We start from the raw sequence: 26740 nt of genomic DNA, 5'->3' as shown, positions 1-26740 counted from the left end.
TTCTCCAAGGCTCAACGGCAGCAGGGTGCCCGCAATCATGTTTGCGGACGACACCCTGCTGCTGTCAAAATCCCCGATGGGGATACAACGTGTCCTGGATGGTTTTGTGACATTTTGTGGGGAGAGGGGGCTGGAGATTAATGCCCTGAAGACTAAATTCATGATTTTCAGCCCCTCACCCACAACTCGCCCCAACCCAACCATCGGTACAACGAGGCTAGAGAGGGTCCATACATTCGAGTATCTGGGGGTGACTATCAACCAAAAAATGACCTGGGATACACATCGAACAAAGGCCAATCTTAAATTGGTGCAGTTAACGGGCGGTATCTCCAGGATAATAAATAGATCGACTTTTAAACCCTTCGGTCCATTGCTAGAAATTTACAAAATGCAGGCGAGGGGGGTAGTCACACATGGAGGGGAATTGTGGGGGCACACAGCCGGCCAAAACTTGATGACTACAGAAAATAAGTTCATCAGGCAATTGGCTGTCCTACCTTCAAGCACCCCGCTTCTTCCTCTTAGACTTGACTTGGGCCTTAGATCGATTGAAGAGGAATTGGGTTTAAAACCACTAACATTCTGGCGACGACTCTGGACTACTCCAGAGCTCCTGATTTACAGCATTGAGCTGAAAGAGATTTTAAGCTTACCAAACATGACAAATACTCCCTGGTTAAAATACATAAAAAAGACATGTGAAAGTTTGGGAAAGCCGGAACTATGGCTAGACCCTGCAAATGCTTGCAGTAAGGTCTCACACAAACGTTTATCAAAGGATTACTATGATTTAAAACGTAATACCTTACTAGGGAATACGCGGTTGGGGTCTTTAACAAACTCATTTATACAATCTAAAGACTCCTACCACTTGGAACAGGTCCTTGATGGAATTTGCCCTGTCTTGACCAGGAAGTTATTTTTGCAGTGGAGGTATGGTACCCTTCCTCTTAGAGCACTTACAAGTACTTGGTCTCAGCCCTCCTCTACCAAGCAATGCCCCACATGTTCATACCAGTTGGAAAATGAATTACATGTTTTATTCTTCTGCAGTGCCTATCAAAAATCTAGGAAGCATTGGCTTGTTCCTCTTCTCAGAAACTCAGGCTTTAGACATTGCATTCCAGCTTACAGAATACTTAAGACGGATTTATCACCTCCGATTGTATTTGCGGTAGCTAAATTCCTAACAGCGATTTGGCATAAGCGCACTCGTCATATCCTGAACTCTGATACGGATTTGGTACAGGCACTATAGAAATTCAATGCATAGATAATTATAAATTAGAAGGGACTGCAACTGATTTTACCAATTATAACAAATGTGATTTTTAAAAGTAATTACCAGTCTGATTCTTATCTTGCACCTGCACTTTGAATCTGTACTATAAGATGATAATTCCAATGACTTTTATAGTTCTTGTTTTATGAATATGTATTACTCATGATTGTTTTTAATCTTTTATGGTCCAAGTGATCGAAATAAAGACAGAAATGAATGAATATGTGTTGTAGAACACAGCACTGTGTCTCAAAGAGTTGTTGTGTTCAATGTCGGCAATGTACTCTATCGAGATACATATATGCTGTAGAACACAGCACTGTGTCTCAAAGAGGTGTTGTATTCAATGTCAGCAATGTACTCTATCCAGATACATATGTGTTGTAGAATACAGCACTGTGTCTGATAGAGGTGTAGTATTCAATGTCGGCAATGTACTCTATTCAGATATATATATATGTGTTGTAGAACACAGCACTGTGTCTCAAAGAGGTGTTGTATTCAATGTCGGCAGTGTACTCTATCCAGATACATATGTGTTGTAGAACACAGCACTGTGTCTCAAAGAGGTGTTGTATTCAATGTCGGCAGTGTACTCTATCCAGATACATATGTGTTGTAGAACACAGCACTGTGTCTAATAGAGGTGTAGTACTCAATGTCGGCAATGTACTCTATTCAGATATATATATGTGTTGTAGAACACAGCACTGTGTCTCAAAGAGGTGTTGTATTCAATGTCGGCAATGCACTCTAACCAGATGCATATGTGTTGTATAACACAGCACTGTGTCTGATAGAGGTGCAGTATTCAATTTCGGCAATGTACTCTATTCAGATATATATATATGTGTTGTAGAACACAGCACTGTGTCTCAAAGAGGTGTTGTATTCAATATTGGCATTGTACTCTATTCAGATATATATGTGTTGTAGAACACAGCACTGTGTCTTATAGAGGTGTAGTATTCAATCGGGCAACGTACTCTATTCATATATATGTGTATGTGTGCTGTGGAACACAGCTCTGTGTCTTATAGAGGTGTAGTATTCAATATCGGCAATGTACTCTATTCAGATATATATGTGTTGAACATAGCACTGTGTCTTATAGAGGTGTAGTATTAAATATGGGCAATGTACTCTAGTATTCAATATCGGCAATGTACTCTATTCAGATAAATATGTGTTGTAGAACACAGCACTTTGTCTTATACAGGTGTAGTATTCAATCCAGCAATGTACTCTATTCATTTATTTATGTGTGTTGTGGAACACAGCACTGTGTCTTATAGAGGTGTAGTATTCAATATCGGCATTGTAATCTATTCTCGATGTATGTGTGTTGCCGAACAGTGCCTTCTGTCTTGTGAAGGGGTGTTATTGTATATCAACAGTGCAGTGCAGATGTATGTGTATCGTAGACCACAACACTGTGTTTTATTAAGGTGAATTCTTGAATCTCGGTAATGTACTATATTATAGAAGTATGTGTGATGTGCACCACTGCTCTTTGTCTTATGAAGATGTGTTATTGAATATCGACAATGCACTATATTAGAGATGTATGTGTGTTGTAGAAAACTTAACTATTAATCATGTAAGTGTGTTATTGAATAGCAACACTGCACACTATATAGATGTATGTGGTGTAGAGCACTGCCCTGCACTGTCATGTGAAGGTGTGTATCGAATAACAGTAAAGCACTTAGACCCACGGGTGATAAGTGCCCTTAATAAAATCCTATGACTTTGACTAATATAGATGTATGTGTGCTGTAGCACATTGCACTGTGTCTCATGAAGATATGTTATTCCAATTCCAAAAATTCTTTATTTCGGCCACATAGGCCATAAAAGATGCAATAAAATACAATACATACATATATTACACAATAAAATACAGTATAAAAAATACACGATATTATATATAAAAAGTCTGGGGGACTGCATGGGGTAAGGACTGCACAGCTGTACCAGTTCAGGGGGACATTTTGTTCCTTATTACCCAAGCTGCCATTAGAAATTTTGAGACAGCAAAGACAATATGTCCCAGGGTATTGGTTTTCATGACCCTATAGGCTTGTTGGTACTCCCGAAAGCCCAGGTTTCGGCACATCGGTGCTATCCATCGCTTCCTGGGACTCTGGTACGCGTGGCAAACAAACATTATGTGCAAATCATCTTCATCCTTGGTTTTGCAGCAAGGACAGAGTTTGTCACCCCCTGTGGACCATTTGTGGGTGAATACTTTAGTGGGGAGTGTGCCAAACCTCCATTGCAGGAACAGTTTCCTCACCAAAAGAGGAAAAATAAAATCCATAAAAGATTCAAAAAGGTAAGAATTTTTGGATTCAATAAAACGTCCCGTCAAGGTGCCACTGGTATGGGCATTATCCATGTCAGCCAGATTTTTGTTTCTGTAGAGCTGGGCAAGAGTTTTACGCGTGATCCTTTGGCAACCCTGAGCTGGATCATCCCAGAGGTCTGGCAAGTTCAAACTGAGCAATTCTGATTTAATATAAGCCAGCCAGGGGATATTGTTGCTGCCATTCAGCCTCAGAACATGGGTGAGGTCCTGCCTGTAGTGATACAGTTCCTCGGTAGACCATATCCGGTGCCAAAACTTCACGGGTTTCGATAGGAGATCTTCAGCAATGGAATGTATCCCCAAATCCAATCTTAGGGGGAGGAGTGGCGTGCCTTGCGGGAGAGCAAGTAGGCGTCTCAGAAAACTGTTTTCCACCGCTGCCAATGCCTTCCCTGATTTGTGACCCCACAACTCGCTGCCATACATGGCTGCTGCCTTCGCTTGGGATCTGTATGTTTCAAGGGCCGGGCTTACAGGCTTGAAGGTGGACTTATTTACCACCTTCAGGAGTGCACCTGCTAGCTGGGATAGTTTCAGTCTTGATCTCGCTATCTGGCAGTCCCAAGCTAAGTTTTCTTGTAGCGTTACCCCCAGATATATAAAGGTCGAGACCCTCTCAAGACTAACTCCCCCCAGTTTTGGGTTGGGTCTGGTTCTGGCAGGGGGATTGAAGATCATAAACTTGGTTTTATCTGTATTGACCTCCAACCCATGTTGACGGCAGAAAAGGCCAAAACCATTCACAACCCTCTGGATTCCCATGGGGGATTTGGAAAGCAGGAGGGTATCGTCAGCAAACATAATTGCCGGAACCCTCCTGCCTGCCAAAACCGGGGCATCATTGTCCTCAACAGTGTCAAGATGTTGAATGACGCTGTTGATGAAAAGGCAGAACAGGGTCGGCGCCAAGACACAGCCCTGTCTGACTCCTCGGCGGACCGGAAATTTGCCCGAGAGCTTACCATCCCTCCCACACCTCACTTGGGCATAGTTGTTTTCGTGCAGCCTGATGATAATGCTAAGGAGGTGGGGGGGCACTCCTAGCCCCCCCACCTAGATATGTTATTGAAAATCAACACTGCCTTGTATTTAGATGTATGTGTTTTTACACTGCTGCAGTGTCTTATAAAGGTGTGTTATTGAATATCGACACTGCACCCTAGTATAGATGTTTGTGTGCTGTATAATATTACCCTGTGTCCATAAAGGTGTTTTATTGAATAGCGACACTGCACTCTACAAAGATACATGAGTTCTAGAACACTGCACTGCACTATGTCTTATGGAGATGTTTTATTAAATACTGGCACTGCAGTCTACTGTAGATGTATGTATGTCGTACACCACTGCACTCTGTCTTATAAAGGTGTGTTATTGAATATCGGCAATGCACTCTAGTTTAGATGTATGTGTGCTGTAGGAGACTCCACTGTGTCTTATGAAGGTGTGTCATTGAATAGCGCCAGTGCACTCTGTACAGAAGTTTGTGGTGTAGATCACGTCACTGCATTTTTATATGGAAGTGTATTATTGAATTTCGGCACTGCATTCTGTGCTGCGCTTTACCTTCCTTTTCTGCTGTTGTCTGTGGTTCTTTGTCGTGTTGTTGCTATTTTGCCATGAAACGCTGGTGAATATTTCCTATAACTACTTCTCAGTACTTCAATGCGTGTAGTGTCTGTCTCTGGTGGGTTACCAAAGGATGCGTCATATTCCTCGAAGGTTGATGGTCTCAGTACTTTGATGCGTGTTGTGTCTGTCTGATGGGTTACTGAAGGATGCTTCCTGTTCCTCGAAGGTTGATGGTCTCAGTACTTTGATGCATGTTATGTCTGTCTCTGGTGAGGTTACCGTAGGATGCTTCATATTCCTCGAAGGTCGATGGTCTCAGTTCTTTGATGCGTGTTGTGTCTGTCTGTGGTGGAGTACCGAAGAATGCTTCATATTCCTCGAAGGTTGATGGTCTCAGTACTTTGATGCGTGCTGTGTCTGTCTCTGGTGGCTTACCGAAGGATGCTTCATATTCTTCCTTGATGGTATCAGTATTTTGATGCGTGTTGTGTCTGTCTCTGGTGGGTTACCGAAGGATGCTTCATATTCCTTGAAGGTTGATGGTATCAGTATTTTGATGCGTGTTGTGTCTGTCTGATGGGTTACTGAAGGATGCTTCATATTCCTCCTTGATGGTCTCAGTATTTTGATGCATGTTGTGTCTTTCTCTGGTGAGTTACCGAAGGATGCTTCATATTCTTCCTTGATGGTATCAGTATTTTGATGCGTGTTGTGTCTGTCTCTGGTGGGTTACCGAAGGATGCTTCATATTCCTAGAAGGTTGATGGTCTCAGTATTTTGATGCGTGTTGTCTCTGTCTCTGGTGGGTTACCGAAGGATGCTTCATATTCCTCCTTGATGGTATCAGTATTTTGATGCGTGTTGTGTCTTTCTCTGGTGGGTTACCGAAGGTTGCTTCATATTCCTTGAAGGTTGATGGTATCAGTATTTTGATGCGTGTTGTGTCTGTCTGATGGGTTACTGAAGGATGCTTCATATTCCTCCTTGATGGTCTCAGTATTTTGATGCATGTTGTGTCTTTCTCTGGTGAGTTACCGAAGGATGCTTCATATTCCTCCTTGATGGTATCAGTATTTTGATGCATGTTGTGTCTGTCTCTGGTGGGGTACCGAAGGACGCTTCATATTCCTAGAAGGTTGATGGTATCAGTATTGTGATGCTTGTTGTCTCTGTCTCTGGTGGGGTACCGAAGGTTGCTTCATGTTCCTTGAAGGTTGATGGTTTTGCTCCGGTGTGTTTCAAGGGCTGGGATGTCCGTGGACTCACCTCCGCTCAGATCAGCCTCCTGAGAGACTCGTTCCTAATCTTGCTGTAATCCTGTATCTCGAGAAGGAATCACTTCCTTGCCTGGCCGCACTTTGAAAACATGACTTGTCTTGGAGAGTTTATAAATGTCTCGATGTTTTACGAACAAGAGACTTCATCAGTCAATTTCCAAGTAAATAATGTGTAATTCGAAAGGTTTCCAGCTCTTGTCGGTGATATACCACTCGAATGATTAGATAAAACTGAGTCAGTTTACTCTGCCATGTGTATCTTTTGCAGTTGGAAAAAAAAGTCAATTCGCAGTAAAAATGAAATATGAGCCTTGTTTCCAGAACGCCCAAATACACGTGCAAAAACGGCCAATAAAATTCATAACAGAGAGGAGATGTAGTTTGGTGGCTTAGCAGCTGGCTTTGGAGCCTGAGCACTGGACTGAAAATGGTGTGATTTTAGAGCAAACCACTTAATCACCTGAGCCTTAAGTCATAAATAATATGTGTGACTTATTGCAATGCAATTATGAATGTGTGAACTGTAAGTGTGTAATTCATAAATGTAAAATTCCCACTTTATGTAGATAACACTGGCCTGACTCGTACCTCTCCCTGAGTTACTGTCTAATGCTCTTATACTTAACAGTTAAATTTGCTCTCTATAACATCCCAAACATGTATTTTTAGATGATTATTCCACATAGTGCGTTATGAGTATAGGGACCACCTTTTGGAGTTCAGGGTTTGAAGGATTAACACGCCCAGACATGGTGGGAGTCCTTGTCCTTAGATTCACTCTTTTTCAAGCCCGGCTGGACTTCCAATGGCCAGCACGTCGCAGATTTTCAAGTAGCGGGCCGGGGATGTTCATGGACTCTGCATAATGTGACATGAAACCCGTTGATACTGCTTATCATATTTAGGAGCACGGCTGATGATTTTAAACTGTATCAGAAACCAAGGGCCAGGTTAGGTTTAAAGGTCACTTCTACTGATAACTGTTGTGATAAAAAGTTCTGAGCTGCAGATCAGAACTGCCCAATCCTGACTTTTAGTGTTGTTTTTCCAGAATTTTTTTTCCTGTTCGTGTGCCACCTGGAGGTCTCTGATGTCAGATGCCACCTCTATATCCCTGGGACTCAGGTCATATGACCCACCCTCTGTAAAATCAATGCCGCCTCCCCAAGCAGACCCTTCCCCCAACCCTGAGATGTGGTATTGTTGAGGTAATGAATGGATGAGATCTCTACTGGAGGGAAATTATTTCATGGTGTGCCCCACGCCATGAGCCATTGACCAATAAGGCGTTGTGTTTTAGATGTCTGACTTTGGAATGGAATATACACACTATTAACTCTCCTGATTTCAGTAAGACAGTAGCAGGAGGCAGTAGAGGTTGCGAAGGTGGAAGCTGTATTCTTCTGTCATAGTTGGCACTTAGGTTGGAGGCTGGATTAGGGAGGATTGTGCCTGGAGAAAGGAGTTATCAAAGTTGATATTGGTGGAGAGGTGAAAGAAGAGAATTTGTTTTAGGGTTGAACGAGTTTACCATCAAGCAGTATGTTGTCATAGAGTGGATAAACCCTGTGAGGCGGTTTGTGATTGGCTTGGGAGTAACACAGTGATGGTAGGAAAAGGGAGAAGAATAATTATATGAAAACATACAATTATCCACTGCACCAGAATTCTGCAATGTTGTTAGGAAGTACCTGAAAGTCTGGCCACGCACTATTGACACATTTCTCCAACTCTTCTTACGGGCAGAAATTCCATATATTTTTACGTCAGCAGAGCCTCGTGAGAGAACTATTTGCAGACACTGAGACCTGCAGACCCAGAGGAGATATTACGTCATGCACTGTATGGAGCTGTAGATAATCTTCAGTATTTGATATAACCCCGTTTCAGCTGCAATTTAATAAGCGTAGCCTGTGTTCAGATTTATCAAGGGTCTTTCTGACAAGGGAAACCAGCATGGAAGCTAAACTTCAGCATTTTAATTGGCCCTTACTAAGGTTACAGCTCAGTTCATGTCTTGTTATATGAACTCGAATGTTAACTTTTACAGCAAAGATGGGGGTTTGAGTTTGAGCACTCGGGTTTCCTTGCAAAGGAACATTTTATTTAGCACTTTACAAAAGGATGCAGGAAGAAAAAATGCAATATTGACATCAAGTAAGAATACAAAACAGGAATAATCGCATAATTACAGGACAATCCAAATCAGTGCATTTACACACTATTTTGAAAGCATGTGATAATGAACCATCTCATTATCTACTAAATTACAATTACCGCTAAATGGAGATGGGAGGGATGGGTAGTGCTTTCCCTACAATGCCAGGAGTAGCTGTGGATTCCTTAGAATCATTCATGGGTGCAAAGGCTTGAGCAAAGTAAAGCAGATAGGTTAAACATGTACAGAATGTTTCCTTTAGAGAGCACAGCTGAGATAATCCAATGCTTTGGGGCACAATAAGGTTATACAGTTGGGTGGGTGTGTAAAAACGATTCTTTCTTTGTGCAACTGAACATGAGAACACAACCTCTCTGCCTGTCTAGATTTACTGCTATGCACTGTGTTTATATCACACAAGTGAGACAAATCCGGGGCTAAGTGACGGAGAGGGTTCTACTATCAAAAACAAGCAGGATTTGCGTTAGAAAGTTCACTAAATTAACACCAAGTTGAGATGTGTGGGGTTTGAGGCATATATGAAAGTGAAGAAGGAGAAATAACTAGGAGTTCTACGATGCAATTAACACAACCTTGTTTTGTGAGAGATCATGGTTGAAGCCTACAATTACAAACATAATCATCCTCCTCCCAAAAAGGTGTGGTCCTTGATCATAGGAGGTGGTGAGCCAATTTTCTTTCTTGTGCCTAGGAGTATCAGCACAGGGGAATAATGCATTGATGATGAATGGTACTGTAGCAAACCCGTCTTTTCTGCATGGTCATCCCATGCCTTTTTCTGCACTCATGTTTGCTGGTTTTTAAACGCTGTGCACCGTACACTTGTCAAAATGGGTGTAAAGTGTCTGTGCCCCCACTTTAAATGGGTTAAAATGGCTTACCCCTATTTGACATATTTGACTTTCCTATAAGTCCCTAGGATATGGTGTAGGAAATACAGCCAGTACCTTGTAAATTAAATTCCACTTGTGGACACAGCACTCTTTCCCATGATTCATTTATGTTATTTATTTTTTACTCAAAATAGTTTTCTGTAGCAAAAGCAAGACTTTAGGATCAACGTTCTGTCAAACCTGTCAAAATAAATATTTTTGACAGGTGAGAAATGCTAGTTAAAGAAAAGTGGTAACCCTGTGTCCCTCAGAACCTGGGCATTTATAGTTTAAGTAAAAATGGTTCTGTTGGGTCAGACCAATTACTTTGAAAGAAACGCATTGATGCAAACAAAAACAAAAGCTCTCTGATACAAGTCCAACATTTGAGAAATGAATGCTCAAAAACGTAAGGTCGTATGATCAATTGATTATATTACACAGTTCAATCATTTAGTATCCGAATTGTAATCAGTTATAGATAACATTCAATGCATGTTGTGACTGTCAAAATGAAGTGACTTTTTGTGAAGGGTGCTCAGTGGATGACAGAATATACAGTAGATTTCTTATGTACAAATATATACAAGTATTTTCATTGGCCAGATGACAATTCTAAACCAAGGATTCCTAGTGTTCCTATCGGGATCCTGGTATTTCTGGGCCTATGATGTTCGTCGACGTTTCGAAACTGGTGCGCCCCGGTTGGTGGTCACGGCGGGTCTTTATCAAAACAGATGGAAGACAGTTGTGGGGTCAGGCTGGAGAACCTCAGCCTGAGTTAATAAGACACAGTGTTGTGGTATAGAATACATATACATCTGCACTGCACTGTTGATATACATAACACACCTTGACAAGATAGAAGGCACTGTTCGGCAAAACACATTGTGCCGCCAATTGATTCAGGCTGAGGTTCTCCGGCCTGACCCCACAACTGTCTTCCATCTGTCTTGATAAAGACCCGATGCGACCACCAACCGGGGCGTACCAGGGTCGAAACGTCGACGAACATCATAGGCCCAGAAATACCAGGATCCCGATAGGAACACTAGGAATCCTTGGTTTAGAATTGTCATCTGGCCAATGAAAATACTTGTATATATTTGGGGGGAGGTTGGAGGTGCCGCTGAGTTGTTTGCCGGGGCTGGTTTCCGGCCAATTTTGGTACAGGGACGATTTTGCAGCTATGCTGCAAAAACAAAAACGGCCCTGTAACAAAAACGGCCCCCAGGGGCGCAAAACTGACCCCCTCCCGTGCGGCGCACCGGGGGATTGCCCGGTACCCGTTATGGCCAGTCCGGCCCTGCCCTTGGCTCTGCTCTGGCTCGAATCTCCCTGTTAATTTTTTGGCTTTCCCTCGTCTAATTTGATCACTGGAAGACCAGAACTGAATAATGTGGTGGGTGGTGAAACCAAAAGGCCCATGAGAGGAGTCTTTTCTGCTAAATTTAGGAAAGACATCTAAATTTGGCAAGGCTCTGAAGAAGGTGTAGTAGAAATAACAAAGAGTGATCTAGCCTTCGCTGTCCTGGTTTTATCCTGTGTGTGAACCAAATAAGGAAGACCTCCGCATTAAAGTAGACATCCATCATCCTTTATTATGCCTTTACTCTAAGGCAGGAAGAGTAGCGCAGGCCTATTTGGCCACTGTGATCCAGATGACCACAATTTCAACTTTAGTGTTCAGGTGGCAGCATGCCAAATACAGCATCTGTAGGATGGTTTGTCGTACATCTCTCAATCTCTGATCACGTTGTTCATGCAAATCAACCAGGAGGTCTTCAGACATCTTTCCCATCTTTTTCTGCAGCTGAAGATTGCGGCTGAATCAAGAAGGACCCTCCCCATTAAGTTGGCCAAAACAACACAACTGCACACAAGAGTGAGAGGATACACAAACAACTTCTGTCTGCAGGGAATATGCATACATCTTGTGATTTTTGGTGACAGCCACTGAGGTGCTCAGTGAGCATCATCCTGTGACCCTTCATGAAGTCCGCTTAGTGAAGCAGAACTCGGTACTCTCTTTCTAGTGGCTGAGGGCTCATCTTAGATCCACCACAGTACTGATGGAATCTAGAGTAAATGAAACTGATGGTTCCTGGGCGGATCTTCCTCCGCCAGCTTGTGACAAGGCTTATTAAATGCATCTGTGTGAACATAGATATTTATGAGCGAGGGCGAAGCTCGCCAAAGCTCCTCTTGGGTTTCAACGGTTCCAGGCACCGCAAGTGGGTGCAAGTGAAGTTCAACGCCATTTGCCGGAGTAAAAAAAGAAGCTTCTGGGTGTAAAAGAGGTTGAGGATTTCTTACAGTTGTGAATTGTTTGAAGGAAAAATTGCAATGTAATTCCTCATCCCAAAAAACTCACACTAGAGCTTGTGGGAGAGTCTGGAGCACAGTATGATGAGGTGTTTCATGAGGTACCTGTGTGGTTGGTGAGGCAAACAGGTGCGCAGACTGACAAAGGCACACAGTATGGAAATGCACTGGTGGATAGAGGAGGAGATAAAATGGATCTAGGGTGATAGAGGAAAAGAAAGAGACACATAAGAGGAAGAAAAGAAGACAGAGAAATATTGTATGATAACGTAAAATGACCAGAAAACCCCACAGAAGGAAAGAGTAGAAGAAATTGGCATATAGTAGAATAGAGACAGAAACAAGGAAACACAGGTGGATGGAGGTGAACGTAGAGGCACATGGTAGGACAAAGTAGGAGATAGGGAAACATAAGCTGTTAGAGTGGACATAAGGGGCACATAATAGAACAGTGTAAGAAGATAAGGGAACAGAGGGATAGAGGAGAAGAAAGAGCACATAGAAGCATAGACCAGAAGAAAGAGATACATCAGAGGGTAGCATAAAAAGACAAGGAAGCACACAGAAGCATAGAGGAAGAAGATGGGTAGTGAAGAAGATCAGAATCACAAAACCCAGGAGGATAGGGAGAAGGAAAGGATGTCCTTGAAAGATGTATAAGAAAAGCTGGGGTACACAGGATCAGTAAAGAGAGACACAAAACAGAATAGAGGGGCATACAATTGAGACGCAGAGGGAACCCGAGAAACAGCAGATAATGACGCGTAGGGGAAAGAAGGAGTAGAACGTAAAGGAACATATGCAAACATATGAGCACAGAGCTGCAGGATGAAGTTACATATGGAGAGAAGAGAGGTCAAGGGGATGCATATGAAAACTTAGTGACAGGAGATAAGACACAAATGAGGATGTAGGAGAGGATAGGAAGGCCCACTAGGACGGTGGAGCAGCAAGGACAATACGAGGATGAATAGAACAGCAAGTCTAGGAAAGTAAAGAACAGTAGATGGAGGCACTGTCTGCAGTGCTTCATTTGTAAAAATAATAATAATAATAATAATAATAATAATAATAATATGTGCAGGGACAAAGGTGTTTTTAGGGCCCACTGCTGGCAGTGCCAATGACGGAGTTGCCAAATATTCACGCTGCCTAGCTTCAATTTCAACTCACACCAACCTACACTTCCTGTCTATCTTATCCTTGCAGGTTCCTTTCTATCCCCGCTTTCTCTCTTTTTCACTGTTTCCCCATCACTGTCGTCCTCCTTCCTTCATTCTCCCTTTTCAGCTTTTCTCCCTCTTGCTCTGGGTCAAAGTATGATCAGGAAAACCCACCCCAGTCTCCAGAAATAAGCTCTGGTGCTCGCCATCTGCAGTCACTGGCACAAATCAAGCCAAATCTGGTGATAAACTCATAAAACCTAAAAGACCGATGCACCGAGGAAGATGGTGGAATGGAAGGACCAGCAGCCCTGGACGCTCATAGGTCCGTGTGCGCTCGGCCTCTCGTCTGATCGCCTCCTGTTGAGCTGCCCATGGGTGTGAAGGTAATCACGGTGTGATGGATGACACGACCCCCCACCGTGCAGACCTCTGACCGCTGTCCGAGCGATGACAGACGGCCCTGTCTCACCTGAGAGCGAGGCGCCCCAGCCCTGCTGTTCCCAGTCTTGGCTGAAATTGGCAGCCATGAATCAGAGCCCAGGGCTCTCTTTTCAGAAATGATACATTGGGGGGACTGGCGCATGAAGTGGTATTGACGAACACATATGTGGTGCTCATAAAAGCTTTCATCCGAGTGTCCATGCGGGCAGCCTGATCGATGGGGTTTTACACTCTCTCTTTAGCCATTTGCTTTTGCATCATCTCTTCCCTGTGTCCTTTTTCACACTCCAAACACGTCCTACCCGTTGTAGTGCTCTCCATCCCATCACTTACTATTAGAACTTGTTTTTACCTGCAGTTTAATCCCATATAGTCGCTATGTGGAGCCCGACAGGGCGGCTGGCGTCTCGACGGGGAGGTGGTGTCAGGAACACTGGCCAGAATTGGGCACTCTAGGCCGACGCTGCCAACATCACTGAACCGGAGGTCGGCCAATCAGGCCCCAGGCGATAGAAATAAACAATGTTACTATATTGCTCAATTTAATTGCACTCAAATTGGTATTTTGGAAGGTGAAGGGCCGAGCTGGTCTCCTACACCAGGATTCAAACTCATAACTTGCAGGTAACGGATGACGTCATCAGCTCAGCTAACGACTTCCTCATCAAGCTATAGCCCTCTTTATGTTTCTCTATGACTTTCTTCTAGTTGCATGTCACCACTGCTCCAAGCAGCTTCATACACTGCCCAGTTTCTGAGCATCAAATGCAGCTCTCTGGTTGCATGGAATATTGTTCTCTCTCAGTTGAGGGTTCTCCCCTCTTTCTCTATTTGAAGATTCACTGCTGCAGGTTTAGTAAAAGGATTGTTACTGTCACTGACTCAGGGAGCATTAGCTTTACAGCTTTGTGTTCATCTGTTTTCTCGTAGAGTTCAATGTATTCATGAGTTTTATTTTTTTTTTTATCTTTTATGGATTAAAACACTCTCATGTTCTCATTTTGGGTTACCTCTATTTTCTTATTTGTAAGGATCTGTATAAACGGATATGCAACCCTGCAGCAGTCTCTGTGCGCTCACTGAAAGATCTCGTCTACCATGGGCAGTGCCGGAGTGGTACCTTTAAGCACAACTAGTTATACTGGTGCCTCGAGGAAAAGAGGTGATAAATCCGTCTGAGGAAGGGCCTGGTTTCCTGAGGAGATAGAGTAACAGCGGTGGTCTGTAGAATGCTGCCATTCAGGCAAGATAGGCCTGGTCCTTTCAAGTGTCAGGTGTGGGAGTCCAGTGATCTTGAACTAGAGTCTGAAAGATGCTCATGTCTTTTCTGGGCGGGTAGTGACTCTTTAGCTCCTCAGAACCGTGCCACATTTATTCCATGATGTCAGCCGCAGAATGACTGCCTAATGGCCTACCACTGTGTTCCTCGACTTTATCCTCCGCTTGCAAATCTGGTTCAGTCTGCAAATTGCCTCGGGAGTTGGGTTGCTTCAATTTGTGCTCTCCTATGTGTCACAAACGGGGACACATGGATTTGGAGGGCTATTTCTCCTTTGTCCGTGGCACAGACATAGATTCCCCAAACCTATAGTAAAGTTGATGTACGCTCGTTTGTGTGGGGACAGAGCCGCATACAGAATAAGGGAGCCCCTCTGCCCACGCGCCTGTAAGAATCACAGACACGGGTGGGCGCAAAGCAAAGGATGCCATGGAGGGGTGTGTTGAATGTGCGTCTTGCAAGTCATGCTCTGAGGGGGGACACAGAGTGATCCAGGGACACAAAGGGTGCCAGGAATGATCCAGGGACCAGCCAGGCCTGATTGCACCTGCTCTACTACAATACTAACAGTGAGGCGGCGGCTGTGCACAGGTTCACCTGTATTGGGGCTCCGCCTGAATGGTGACCCCACAGGAGCGGGTGCAGTCTCTTCCTTTCCTGCCCTCTACCGCAGGCACCACAGGCAGAAGATGGCGGCCCCAGCTCGCGCCCAGCGCTGCCTCGCTTTGACTCAGTCTGCTAGCTAACAATGCACTTCAGCAGTTCGTCATTCTCTGTAGGTGTTTTAGTCACTCCTCAGTGGCGCACTTCCCTTTGTGCTTCGCCTCAGCAGTTGTACACGGTTACATACATTCCACAGCTATGCATCGCGTGCTGCTGGCATTCATGCCCCCAGCCTTTCCCTGGCTCCAGCCTGCCTATGGCAGCGGCCTGTGGAAGCCTTCTCTCCAATCTCTGGCTGAATGTAACTCTTCCCTCACATCTGCCTTCTGTGTGACTGAATCCTGTGGCTCCCCTTCACGATGGTGTGCACCGCTCCTGTGCAGCCTGTGATTGATGGCGGTGCATCCGCACATCACGCTCAGAAAACATACAGGCTTTTTCCGAATTCCCCCCGAAGAACAGAGTCGTGTACTCGGGTTCGCCCCAGGCTCCTGCAAATATGAAAACGCAGCTCATTTCTCTGCATTAATGAAAACAATAATATCGACCACGTATACATGTTTTGCTAATAAACTAAGGTTATATTTTCTCAAGTCAACGATACTCATTTGAATCAATCACTAAAAATGAAAGCTTAGGGGCCCAGTACGATGCCGGTTCCCACAGACACCTGCAGGTGTTCAAACTCCTCACTTCTCTTACTGATTCCCAGCTGTTCTACAAGAGGAGTCTGTATTGTACTAGCTATACCCAGGGCCGATAATCATTACTGGAGCCTCCATCCCTAGGAAAGCACACGAAAGCTTCTAATTCTCTGTCCCCGCAGTACACAGCTCCTGGAAAGGAGCCTGGTATTACCCTCACACTGGTGAGAGCAATCACTGCTGTCTCTCAGTGAAGGATCCGTGTAAAGTAAGCACATGAAATCACCCCTCCATCACTGGTTGAAGAGTCTCCCAGGTGTGTGATGGTCCACCCGCCACCTCATTCCCCGTTCATCTGATTGCAAAGAACTGCTGTACTTTTGGGTTTATAATCTCTCAGGTGTGTGTTGGTCCACCCGCCACCTCGTGCCCCTTTCATCTGATTGCAAAGAACTGCTGTACTTTTGGGTTTATAATCTCTCAGGTGTCTGATGGTCCTGAAATGAAGATGATCAGTCCAATAATTAAGGAAGATCCTTTATTCAGTCGAAGAGCATAGTACAAGTAATCCAGCAAGATCAGCATTCAAGAATAACTGACACATACAAAGGATGCACATAGCTATGACATGTATAACATTCTACATCAATGATGACATAACTAGAATGAGTGATGTTAAAGGAACAGAGCATAAAGTAAGCAACACAACACATCTCCCTTTCTAATAATAAAAATAAAAAAGATAAAAGAACACGGAAAATACAATGAGTGGATAAGACTAAAACAAACATAAACAGAATGAAAAGGAAACCACTACTAATGGTTTGTGATTTCCCCTCTAACTATTGTTAGTGATATAATCTTTAAGCCACAGAGGAACCACCCTCTTCCTTGAAGAATGACGGAGAGAAGGATCCTCACAGGTAACAGAACCATCTTCCATAGGAATGACAACAGAATCCTCAGGGATGTTACTAGAAGAATCTAAATTGTCACTACCAGAAACAACTGCACTAGGAATATCACTCGAACTAGAACAAATCGCTGCTCCAGAATTGTCAATCAAATCATTGTTCCCACTAGAACCATCCATATCCAAATCTTCTGGTTTCCATTTGTTAGAGAGATCAGGATTAGAAGTACAATTAGGACTACATCTGGCAACTCTACTTAAATTCCAGACTTTCCCATTGCTAAGTTTAACAGAATTCTTTAAAACTTCCATTACTTGAAAGGGTTCAGAAAAAGTAGATTCGCCTTTTTGTACCTTAAAAGGTTTTTTAATTCGAATCCAATCACCAATACTTATCTTGACCTCTTTAGATCCATGTCTCAAATCATGATACTTTTTACTTTTGTCATGGACCTGTACCAAACGTGCTTTAACTAGATCATTAGAGTAAGGCTCAATTCCACCAGAAAACAACCAAGTAGGGATGCTTTTAGAACGTGGTTTCCTACCTTTCATTAAGACAAATGGGGAAACACCAGTTGAATCATTTACAGTAATACGATAATTCCAAACAACTTTCCCAACTTGAGTTGGCCAATCCAAATTATTGCTAATGGAAAGTTGAATAGTATTTTTCAAAACCCTGTTAAAACGTTCTACTACTCCATTGCCACCAGGATTATAGAGGGAAGTGGTTCTATGTCTAATACCAAGTTTACTGAAATATCTTTTCGCCTTAACAGATAAGAACTGAACACCATTATCGGTGAGAATGCAAGAAGGAATACCCTCCGTAACAAAAGTTTCATCCAAGAAACTTAAAACAGAATCAGTATCTGCTCTCTCTACAACCTTAACAACCGGCCATTTCGAAAACAAATCAATAATGACTATCAAATACCGATTAGAACCATCTTGATCTTGAATAGGACCCATAATATCCACAGCGACAGATTCCCAAGTAGATTCAGGAGGAGAACACTCCAACATAGGAGGGCGAAGGGTACGTAGGGTTTTGTCTGCAGAAGCACAAATGACACAATCTCTAACAATCTTTTCTATTTGAGAATCACAACCAGGCCACCAGAATAAATTCTTTACCAAAGATTTGGATCTCACAATCCCGGGGTGACCCTCATGGCAAAGTTCAATGATCCCTTCACGCAAACCACCAGGAGGAACTATTTTTTCACCCCTTAATAAAGTCTCGTGAGCAACAGAGAGTTCAGACCTGACTTCCCAAAAAGGTCTAAACATATCGTCCAACATATCTTTTTTATCTGGCCAACCTTCAATAGTGTAAGAAATTACCTTTGGTAAACATTCATCAAGCAAGTACTCATTATTCCATTCTTCTTTGCTGAAAGCTGATAGGCCTTCATCATGAACATATGCTATTTGTAATTCATTCCACTCATTATTATCAACCTCCTCTAGCATTACAGGCATCCTTGATAGAAAATCTGCAAGGACATTGCTTTTGCCCGGCACATAAACAATCTTGTAAATGAAGTTCTGTAGTCTCATAGAAATTCTAGCCAGGCGAGCAGAAGCATTGATAACCCCTTCGGTAGTCAAAATTTTTACCAATGGCTTGTGGTCGCTGCGTAATAAACACATTTTACCCCATACGAAAGATTTGAAATGATCCAGTGCCCAAGCACAGGCTAAGGCCTCCCTTTCTATAATAGGATACTTTTCCTCACAAGGAGAAAGAGATCTTGAGGCATAGGCTATTACATTTTCCTTCCCCTTCTCATTTATTTGCACCAAAACAGCTCCTAGACCCTTGTTACTTGCATCAGTAGTAATTACATTGTCTAAAGATGGATCAAAACTGTGTAGAGCAGTGGTTTGGGCAATAGCGTTTTTGATATTCATGAAGTCTTCATTACAAGATTTAGACCATTCAAACTTCACACCCTTTTTTAACAGTTGGCGAATATTAAATGAGACACTCGCAAAATTAGGAACATATTTAGAGCAAAACTCAGCCATTCCTAAGAATGACTTGATGTCATCCTTACTTGTAGGAACAGGGGCTTCAGATATTGCTGAAACCAAAGAGGGTTTGGGTTTAACCCCTTCAGCGTCAATGATATGGCCTAGATAAGTTACACTTTTCTGAGCAAATTTACATTTTGAATGTTCAATAGTAAGGCCTTTGCTTTCAAGAATATTCAAAACTTTATGTAGCCTTGATAAATGTTCATTTTCATCATCCCCGAAAACCAGAATATCGTCCTGAAAAAATCTGACACCTTTTTCTCCCTTAAATAATTGGTACATAAGTCGTTGAAAAACAGCAGCCGCTGAGGCTAAGCCAAATGGCATGCGTTTATAACGGAAGCAACCAAAAGGTGTCACGAAGGACGTAAACTTCATTGAATCAGGGCATAAGGAAATCTGGTGGTATGCAGATGACAGGTCTATGGTAGAAAACCATTGGGCATTACCAACACTAGAAACCATCTCATTGATTTTGGGAAGTGGGAATTTATCAACCACTATGTTGTTGTTTAAATACCTTAGGTCTACACACAACCTGATTTTGCCGTTGCTACGTCTTGCGACGACAATTGGCGAAACCCATTCACTCGCCTCAATAGGTTCTATGATGTCAGTAGACACAAGTTTGTCCAGTTCTTTACTGACTTCATCTCTCACTAAGATAGGCACATTTCTACACTTGTGCACCTTTGGACAGGCATCATCCTTTAGTATGATTTTATGTTCAAAACCAACTAAATTCCCCAAAGTTTTACTAAAAAATTTTGGAAATTTCTTTAAAATGCTATCCGTAACAATAGAACAATCATCAACTACAAGGACTTGTTCTTTACTATTAGGATCTAAGATGATGTGGAGTTGTTTTTGGTCGAACCATCCTAAAACAGGTGGTCCTTTCTTCGAGATGTACAGTTTCCCTCTACACTCCCTGTCTTTGAACCTGAAAACAAACCAGCGGAAACCCAAGATGGAAATAGGGTCTCCTAAATAACCTTCAGGGTGGATATCCGATGGTAATAATCTCTCCCCCACATGTTGAATAAATGAAGATTTCCACATGTCTTCATTAACAATGGTATAAGGCGAGCCCGAATCGGCATAAATTTTTACAATTACACCACCAATACTCATTGTACAAATAGGTTTGTTAACCATATCCTCATCTCTTATTCTTAGCACTAATTTATCATGAACATTCATCACAAGATTGTCCTCAACATCATTTTCAAAATTCTCTTCTTCATCAATGTCATTTACGAAATTTACTTTACTTCTCTTTTTCCTATTACATGCTTTCGTTAAATGACCTTTCAAACCACAACTAGCGCATTTGGTTTTTAACCCAGGACAACTTTTGAAGTCAGCCAAATGGTCTAAACTGTTACATCTGTAACATTTAAGTTTAGTTGAAGAAAATTTGTTGTTAGAACTAAAAGACTGCCTAGAACCGTAGTTATACCTTTTTTTATCAGTAGCATTAACTTTGCAAACTACATCATTAGACATTGCACTATTATCCTTCTTTATCACATTAGCGCATCTGCCAGACATTTCTGCTTTGCGTGCAATGGCAAGAATATCATCTAAAGGAGAATCTCCATTTATCCATAACCTATCTTGTATGGATGTATTATAGGAATGCATAACAATTTGATCTCTAATTAACTCTTCTTGTAGAACACCAAATTTGCAATCCAAGGACAATTTCTTCAAATCAGCAAGAAAATGGTCAATGTTTTCCTCTTTAGTCTGTTTCCTGGAGAAAAACTTATACCTCGTTACGCCAATACACACTTTAGGAGCAAAATAAGTGTCTAAATGTAAAAGCGTTAACATATAAACATTTAAGTCTCCAGGAAAAGAGGGTTTAGTCATGGTTTCGTATACTTTTAGTCCTACAGGACCTAAGGAATGAAGGAGAAGTCTCTTCTTTTGAGCATGAGACATTTTTCCATCCTCATCTAAGGCATCTATATAGTTGCAGAAATATGGTTTCCACTCCAACCATTTAAGTGGTGGTTCGTTACCTGAAACCCAAAATGCCTGAGGAGGACTAATATTATAATTAGGTTGAGTCATTCTAAAATGTGAAACCTAGACAATTCAATCAAAAATAAAAATGCTGGATACAGTACTTAAATATCAATAGCAAAAGGAACTAATGCCTAAATACATAAAATGCTTATAACTGTAAAACAGTGTTAAATGCTCATTTAAGTTATTAAAAACTGCCTGAATAAATAATGCAAGGAAAATAATAAAATGAAAAGGTGTGCGAATCACCGTAGGTAGTAACTCGCTGATGAGAGTGAGGAAGGTGTGCGAATCACCGCTGATGGCACTGCGCAGATGAACAAGGATGTCACTTTCTTTCCGATCGTAAAACTCCCCCTTTTAAGTCTCTCACGAAGGACTTCGTACTTTCCTTGACTTCCAGTTTACTTAAGATGGCCGCCAACGTGTTACGTCACACGCAATAGTCCCACAATGCAACGGAGCGTCCAACGTCACACGCAAATGTCCCAGAATGCAAAACAGAGCATTAGACGTCAGAGCGTAGCATTCTGTTCTTCGAAGGTGGAATCCGAAGGAAGAAGCTGACGGCAACACGGAGAACAGACACAAGGTGATTACTTTTAAAAAGGAATGGTGCGAGCTGTTGAGCGAGCAGAAATGATTACGAGCTGTGACGTGTGGTTGGTACAACGGTAACGGTAAAATGCTTCGTATCCTTCGTTACCTTAGTACTAAAGTCACACAAAATCAATAATTCCACTCCTATTCAAAGTCCGGTCGCTGTAAAGTTCTCCTTATATATTTTTTTAAAAGGCAATAATCCAAAATATAGAAGCGCTTGCCAAATTCAACGTAGAATATTTTAAGGAGTTTAATAAGTTCAATAACAGGCTCAAGCACACGAAAGTCAATTCATACAAGTCAATAATAAATGGTATAATCACCAACAGCAAAATCCTTCCTTGTCTGTTGAGAAGTAATGCCAGCAAAATCCTTCCTTGTCTGTTGAAAGGTAAATGTCCTTTCCTCCAAAAAAAAAAAAAAAAAATATTCAAAGTAGGTAAAAGGAATATTCCGCGTAGGTTCTGCTCTTCGAATCCCGTCGCCAGTGAAATGAAGATGATCAGTCCAATAATTAAGGAAGATCCTTTATTCAGTCGAAGAGCATAGTACAAGTAATCCAGCAAGATCAGCATTCAAGAATAACTGACACATACAAAGGATGCACATAGCTATGACATGTATAACATTCTACATCAATGATGACATAACTAGAATGAGTGATGTTAAAGGAACAGAGCATAAAGTAAGCAACACAACAGGTCCACCCCTGCCACCCCATTCCCCTTTCATCTGGTTACAAAGCACCGTTGTACTTTTGGGTTTATAATCTCTCAGGTGTCTGATGGTCCACCCCTGCCACCCCATTCCCCTTTCATCTGGTTACAAAGCACCGTTGTACTTTTGGGTTTATAATCTCTCAGGTGTCTGATGGTCCACCCCTGCCACCCCATTCCCCTTTCATCTGGTTACAAAGCACCGTTGTACTTTTGGGTTTATAATCTCTCAGGTGTCTGATGGTCCACCCCGCCACCTAATTCCCCTTTCTGCTGGTTGCAAAACACCTCTGTACTTTTGGGTTTATAATCTCTCAGGTGTGTGTTGGTCCACCCGCCACCTCATGCCCCTTTCATCTGGTTGCAAAGCATCGCTGTACCTTTGGGTTTATAATCTCCTAGGTGTGTGATGGTCCACCCCGCCACCTCATTCCCCTTTCATCTGGTTGCAAAGATCCGCTGTACTTTTGGGTTTAGATTTGTCTGGAACCGGAAGCTCCAAAGGGCTCTCAAGTTTGACTTTTGATTGCCTGAAGAAAGGAGACCTACTCCCAGTGCCCATTGTGTCACCCAGGACATTTATATCTGGAAGGTCTTATGTGTCTCCTTAAGAGAGTCTCATTAAGTTCGGAAAAGCCACACAAGGCAGGAAAAACTTCCTTGGCAGTCTTGATGAGTAATACAGGAGTTGATAAACAAGGCACTAAAACCACCGTGAATTTGGAATTCCAGATTTTTAAGCATGTTTTCTAGACTTTAGGTCAGTGGTTGAAATGTCAGAAATTCTTTAATTTTGGAGAAAAACTGCCTTTTACTAAGAGGAATTAGTTGTTCCCTGCCTTAGGTCACAAACTTGCTGCACTTACAATATACTGATATTGTTTTGTCAGCGCCTATTAAGATGGCACCTGTATTTCCGGCGAATTTTTTGGTTCATCTCTGGTTTAGTGTTCACTGTTTATCGCATATGTGTTACCTTATTCTAACGCCCTGGTATAGCACGGGTGGCTTCATTGTGCACTATTAGCTGATGGTCTGCTTTGCTGTCTACAGGCCCACCACTTCCTTGGGATAAATTCGTATTGGCTGATACTTGCTAGAAAAATATCATCTTTTTTCTGATTAATGGTTCTAGACATCAACACATGCCACTGCCATCTGTTTCACAATTGCATTTTAACCAATATTTGTTTCCAAGCATTTACTGCATGTTGTGCTTGCAGCTGATGAAAGCTATATTTATATAGAGTTTGCCAGCCTCGCTGAAGAGCACGAGTTGCAATCAGTTGCCAAAAATGAAAAATGTATAATTTTACAGGTAATGGCACTGGAGTATCTCTGTGCTCGCTTTAGGTCTATTAAACTAATTTGACTAATTAGTCTAATTTTCGCCAAAAATGTATATATTCACAGTGTAATAATGTTGGTTGACCAACAAATGTCTTTCCTGCTTGCAATATTCCCAGGAAAATCTTCAAAGTAATAAATGAGCTGAAAATCCATCAGCTGCCCCCTCTGCTGTTCTAGCCTTGGACTCCCATTCATGATATTATTATAACCAGTGAAAAATACAGCTCACATTACAGACAATTTCCCCTTTACAGATCTTATATATAACCGGGGCGTCTGGTATTTCCTCATCTAAGCACTCAACTGCACCATTTTCTTTGACTTTCGACCAGTTGATCAGTTGCTTTTAAGGGCGACTGCTGAGGATTGCCTCAATACATTTGTTCTACTATCTCGATAAAACATAGTACTAATATGATCAGTCAAAAATGTTATAGAGATGTTTAGTCCATTAATCTCTGGTCACTGACAACTTGCTAAAATGCTCTGGTGTACTATAAATCCAAGATTTCTCTCTTAGAATAAATGGAATCCTCTTATCTGGTGGAGGGGGTGTCGCTGCCTTTATTCTCCTAAATATATCAGTGCCATTTAACTGTTTTATTCTAAGTAGTGCCTAGACCTTATCTCTACACATGATTGGTAATAGTATCCTGGCTCCGGAATGGTTATTTGTTTAAATTAATGCATGTCAATGTGTCCCAGTTCTCCTTTCTCTGTCTCAATGTCGTCTTGTGGATTCTCTTAGGATTTGTCCCTTCTTCACCTCTGTTCATACAAGAGGCCTTGGGGTTTAAGTTGAGCACATCTCAATGAGAGCCATATCCTGCTTAGGCCAAACCGGGATCTTGGTGCATTAATGTCCATGTTTACATCCTGTCTGAAAGTCTTACGCGTCTTTAGGTGCCACTGATGAGGAAAACTAGATCTCACTATAGCACAAGGCGTACATTTGAGTTGAGATGTAGACCTATGGTTTGGCATTGTGGGTCAATACCCCTAGTAAGTCTCTGCAACAGTAAAAGAGGTTACTATTATTATTGAAACTCAATCTTCCTAGATCCTCAAGGACTCAGGGCTCAGCAGTGACCTTGAGTTGTTTCATTCATCTTAAAATCATGAGGAGACTCTTATCTTAAAGCTACTGAGTCACTTGTGTCCACACACCCGTACCACAGACTTTCAGCAAGAACTGTGTCTTGGCTTCCAAAAGTGCTGAGTGCTGCTGCACGTTCTATCAAGGCTCAACTGAACTTCACACGTTTGTTGGTGGGTGTTGGGGGGAGTTTTAGGCGTAGGAAACTTTTTATATCAGACAATACGTACTATAACTTGGTATCCCCCCTATTACCAAACAGTTTTGTCTACTATAAGTCACAGAGAATCGTGTGTTCCTCCTGAGGTGTGTTCCTCCTGGGTTTTCTTCATGCAGGTGACATTCCAGCGGAACTACCTTCCTCTAACCATCTACGAGCCTTAAAAATACATGAAGTATACCATCATGATAAGAGCGATTCGACACACCATTGGAGAGATTGCATTGTGTGGTCATTATGTCTTTGACTGTTCAGTCTAAGTGTTACTTATGGACAATCATTAGCTAAACAAAATATAGTTCCAAAAATATATAGCTAATCATAATCATTTTTCTCTATCCACAACTCTATTGGACATTTTCTACATTGAAGGCCGATTACTATAGCCTTACAACCCTCGGCCATAGCAGGCTATACAATCAATTAAAGGCCCACTCCAGCTTAATAGCTCTATAATGAGAGACTGGGTCTTTATTGGCCAGTAGAGCTTAAAATGGGGGTAATAAGGCTATTAGGGCATTCAACCCTAATAAAAACAGTAGCCTTCTGGGAGACACACAGAGTTTGCAACCCTTAGCACTTTCAAAGATTTAGTGGCTTTCACAGCTCTTGCTGTGTGTTCCTTACAGTTGCTATCGCCCATTCAGGGCCCACAGGGGGTGAAATGCTCTAAAAGCCTCATAGCCCTTCTGCCTCAGGCTTTACTAGTTGTTAAAGGCCCTCTTCCTCATTATACACTTTTGCCTGTAGCTTGGGCCTGTAATTTGGGTTCATGGCTTTAACAACCAGCATAGCAGCCAACAACGGGCTATAAGGCTAAAATTATAGTCTCATCAGGGGTGGCGGGAGGAAGGGCATGCTCAGTCTGATCGCTACTTAATCCAACACTCAATGTGGATCTTGTGACTGGGGATGAGTATAGACCCCAAGCTCTGTTCTTCCTATCCACTCAGAATTTTCCAAATATTAGTTCTTGTAACAGTATGGTCCACAGAGCATCGCTGCTTCACTGATTCAGACCTCTCTCACTTTATCAAGTGATACCGGTGAACTGCTTGATAGTAGTTGATTATGTTGGGCAAACCCAAGCCTTCACTTTTTATTCAGTGTCAAACTGGCCTTTCTGCCATGTCGCAACCATGCCCATATGGCTCCATTCTAGGTACATCATGTGTGGGGCTGACTTGAACATTTTTAGCAATGATCCCTTGCAGGTTTTAAGCAGCTTCTGAGGGAGGGAGGTGACAGGGTCTAACAGAGATAGAATATCTTAAAAGAGTAGTCATCCTGACTTCTGCTAATCTCCCATGGCAAGATAACCCCTCATTCTCCCACACTGATGTTTTTCTGTGTCTCAATTCGTTTTAGGTCATATTTACCAGCAATTAAATGATGCTGCAAGCTATGCTCCTAGATATGCAATAATTTTCTTCAATTATTGGAACTGTAATTATATCTTCATTATGTCATATGGACCATCAGGGACAGAAAGGTTCAGTATGTGTGATTTATGAAGGAAGAGCTCGAACCCTGATGTTCTTTTTACTTCTCTAATGTTGTCATCAGCGGCAGAATGGAGTCACCAGAGTTTGCAATAGTTAGCAGCATTTATGTACAAAATGCATTTTTAATTCCCTTTCTGTTTGTCAACCCTCTTGATATTTTCCTTCTTACGTATCCTTTCT

The 26740-nt window shown here is 42.2% G+C and overlaps 1 protein-coding gene across 1 annotated transcript in view; it reads left to right on the top strand.

Moving 5' to 3' along the window:
- Positions 1 to 26740, top strand: part of SHANK3 (SH3 and multiple ankyrin repeat domains 3) — a 1483929-nt gene that overhangs the window by 658776 nt on the left and 798413 nt on the right. The gene's annotated exons all lie outside the window — the stretch shown is intronic.

Source organism: Lissotriton vulgaris, chromosome 1_1, assembly GCF_964263255.1.
Source record: "Lissotriton vulgaris chromosome 1_1, aLisVul1.2, whole genome shotgun sequence".
Classification (NCBI taxonomy): domain Eukaryota; kingdom Metazoa; phylum Chordata; class Amphibia; order Caudata; family Salamandridae; genus Lissotriton; species Lissotriton vulgaris.
The sequence above is the reverse complement of the archived record's forward strand: the minus strand, read 5'-3'. Positions and strand labels throughout refer to the sequence as shown.